Source organism: Lycium ferocissimum, unplaced genomic scaffold, assembly GCF_029784015.1.
Source record: "Lycium ferocissimum isolate CSIRO_LF1 unplaced genomic scaffold, AGI_CSIRO_Lferr_CH_V1 ctg19138, whole genome shotgun sequence".
Classification (NCBI taxonomy): domain Eukaryota; kingdom Viridiplantae; phylum Streptophyta; class Magnoliopsida; order Solanales; family Solanaceae; genus Lycium; species Lycium ferocissimum.
The window spans coordinates 9,901-13,687 of record NW_026718228.1 but is presented as its reverse complement, the minus strand read 5'-3'; the positions used below and the strand labels follow the sequence as shown (position 1 = coordinate 13,687).

Sequence of the window (3,787 nt, the reverse complement as noted above, 5' to 3'; positions counted from 1 at the left end):
AGGAGATACATTACGAAATTTTATTGGGATCCGTTAGAACTTCAACTTGTTCTAGGTCATGCGATAAAGGTCACGTAGCAGAGTGGATGCGATCGTACCAGCACTAACGCACCGGATCCCATCAGGACTCCAAAGTTAAGTGTGCTGGGGTGAGAGTAATACTAGGATGGGTGACCCCCTGGGAAGTGTACTAAGAGTCCTACAAATTTGGACATAAGAGAAGGATGAGGGACTAGAATAGCTTGAGAGAAATTAGAAGCGTGTGAAACTCATTATTGGAAACCCCAGATGATTATGAGAGATAAGGCGGACCGACTTGGCAAAGAGAGAGAAGACGTATTACATCTACAGAACTAGGACAAGTTTAAAATGGTATTGGGGATATTTTGTAAGTAAGGTGTTAGAAGAGGTATATATGATATTCTATGTGTGGTCTATCAGTTTGCGTGCCCCGATAATCGGCGTTGCGATGTGTTAAAGGTACTGATTGAACAAGGTATTGAAGTTCAAGTGGTAAGTGTTACAGGGCGAGGTGACATTAGTCTCTCTAAAATTAAAGTTGGATAATCCTGATGCAATCACATCAGGGAAAAGGGAGAAAGCTGTTACACCTCGAAAAATTTTTCGTTGATGCACAGTGAATAGGCGAACGAAGAGCACGAAGTATATGGTGTTTTAATAAGTAAAGAATGACATTTGGTGACTTTAAAAATTAAGATTTCCAAAGACATTGGAAGTGGGAGACCAAAGGTTGTTAAGGAAAGCAAGGTATACGTCATGTGTCGGGCAAGATTTATGAGTATCAAATTAACGATGACTTAATAAAGTTTTGGGGAAGAGTTATAACGTCCCTTGAATTGTTAATGAAGTGTTAAACAAGTGTTAAGAAGGTTCCATAAGGATTGGAGATCAAACAAAGTGACGAGAACAATTTCAGTGGACTGGTGGGTTATACGGCTCATTATACGGACCGTATAATGTTATACGGACCATATAATGGACCGTAGGACCATCACAGTGAAGGTCCTCATCAGTGGAATTATACGGTCAGTTATACGGACCGTATAAATTTATACGGCCCGTATAATGGACCGTATAATGGTTCCAGTGAAGGGTGAGTGAAAGGACCATTTCACGGTCACTTATACGGACCGTATAAGTTATACGGACCGTATAAGTGTCCGTATAATGACCCGACAGATCAGAATGCTGAGTTATTAAAAAGGGGACCAAGTTCATTATTTCATTTCCACATTTCACACCTTCTCTCTAGAACTCTCTAGAATATTTCTCCCACATAAATTCAAGAGATATTAGTGATCAACTACATCAAGTTAAGTGCATCAAGTGTAAGAAACCCATTAAAGTTCATCAAAGACAAGGAATCCAAGTAAAGGAAAAACTAGGGTTTTGCTCAAGTGAGGAAAATGCACCCAAGGTTTAATCCTACACCATCTAAGGTAAGTTTCATAACATCTCCATGTTATTTAAAGTATTTGAAAGTTGAAACACTTGGATTGCATGAGGAAATAGGAAATGGGTCATAAATGTGGGAATAGTGTCACTTTTGAATAGATGTTTGGAATGAGTTATGATTCTTGATACATTATGAATATAATCATGTTATAAATGATATTGAGAACGTGGAATAGACCTTGAAGATGAATGAACGAAATTTGTGTGATATGACCATGAATATGGATGAATTGGAGTGAATGGTGAAGTAAGAGTAATGTAGTTGACTAAAGGCTATTGTGATGATATTGTGAATGTTATTATTTGTCACGACCCGAGCTACGGGCCGCGACGGGTATCCGGGGCTAACCACCGAACACCACTCACTTGCCTGCTTATCTTCTATTATTCATACTATATGCCCATAATCATATAAAACTGTCATTTCCTGAAATACATTAGCTTTTATAAACATAAGCCCTTCGGCTATCAAAATAATATATACATGCATATACATACAAGCCATGGGACCAGACTACCCACACTGCGTATCTACGAGCCTCTACTGAAATACTAGACATCTGGACGGGACAGGACCCCGTCATGCCCAAAATAGGAATATACAAACATATGTACCAAAAGAATAGTCTGTAGCACCTCCGGAGTATGGAGTGCTCTCAAAATCCGGCCCGCTAGCTCCATGGATCTGTATCACCTCCTGTCTACTGTGGTATGAACACGAGCGTCCGAAGAAAGGACGTCGGTACGAATATTGTCTTTGCCGAGTATGTGAAGCATAAACAACAATGGAGCACCAAGAAACCGAGGAGGCATAAAATATGGAGCAATCAGAATCGATCGAATCATAAGAAAGATCATATATATATATACTTACTTACTCTCAAGCTTATCATCATCATATCATATGTACATACTCATATATGCTGCCCGACCATATAGGTGCGGTGTAATAATCGGTAACAATAACATCATCCTTGGCTCAACGTCCGGCATCCCGCGTCCGGATAATATCTCATGCCGCCCACTAGTGGTGTACCGCCCATGCCATTTGGCCATGGGTGTGTATAGCCCGCCTTGGCGGTGGTTTTGCCCGGCCATATAGGCGCGGTGTGATATCATCATACATTCATTACATCATACTTATCATAACATGCTCATCAAAATTATGCTTTTCATAACATACTTATTATAATATGTCTTTCATAATATGCGTATCATAACTCATCATAGTATGCCTATCATCATATACTTATTACATTACATGTATAGAGACTCTTAGCTATTCATACTTGATCGGGGTGACGTAAGGTCGTGGACCCCCGAGATCGTTATGAGCACTCTTACGTATTCTGCCTCACCTTGAAGGGACAAGCATAAGGTGAGTGTACATAGTGATCAATATCATTTGATTACATATATTACATCATTCACTCCTTAGGAGCATCATATCGTAGGCTATGACATTTCTAGACCTTAGCTTACTATCATCATCATCGTATGTCTTATCTCGTATAGCTATTCATGAATGAGGATCTTTACTTTCTTAGAGATAGGAACATTCATAGTAAAGGAGGAAATTCATGTCATATGACTCATGCCTTGGAAAGAAAGGGCTAGCCTCACATACCTTCGCCGCTTTACTATTCTATTGCTCGCTTGCTCCTTAAATGCACTCGTATACCTTCAATGGAATTCGTATCGACATTAGCTATATAATCGGGAAAACATGTTCTCTAAGCTATAGAAATTTGGGCAGCATGTCCTTTGTTTATACTACTTTCCGCCATATTTCATATCAACTCCCAACATTTATAATAATCATCACAATATCGCTAACAACAATCGTCATTCATTCATATGATTCGCATTTCATAATTCACCTCAATTTCCCATAATTATGACTAAAAATTCATCGTCGCATTCTTTCGTATCCAATACTCATTTCATGTTCTATAGGTCATTTATAACACATTTATATCATCAACATATTCATTTCCATGATTTACTTCACTACTAATCACTAATGACAATATTCATCCATTTAATGACCCATTTGTGGTGCTCTTCTACAATCCATGAATCTCAACTTAAAAATACTTCAAATAGCATGTAAGGGTCATGAAACTTACCTTAAACAATAGAGGAACAAGCTTGGAGTGGTGATTCACCCTTAGCACCAAAACCCTAGTTTATCTCTCCTTGGATTTCTTGACTTGGATGACTTTTAATGGGTTTCCTTCACTTGATTCTCTTGCTTTCTTGTTGTTGATCTTAGATTTCTATGGTTTTCTCATGGATGAATTGTTTGGAA

General features: G+C 38.6%; 1 pseudogene; it reads left to right on the top strand.

The window, feature by feature from the left end:
- Window positions 1-84: 84 nt before the first annotated feature.
- LOC132042902 (5S ribosomal RNA) lies at window positions 85-201 on the top strand (annotated as a pseudogene).
- The last annotated feature ends 3,586 nt before the right edge of the window (window positions 202-3,787 follow it).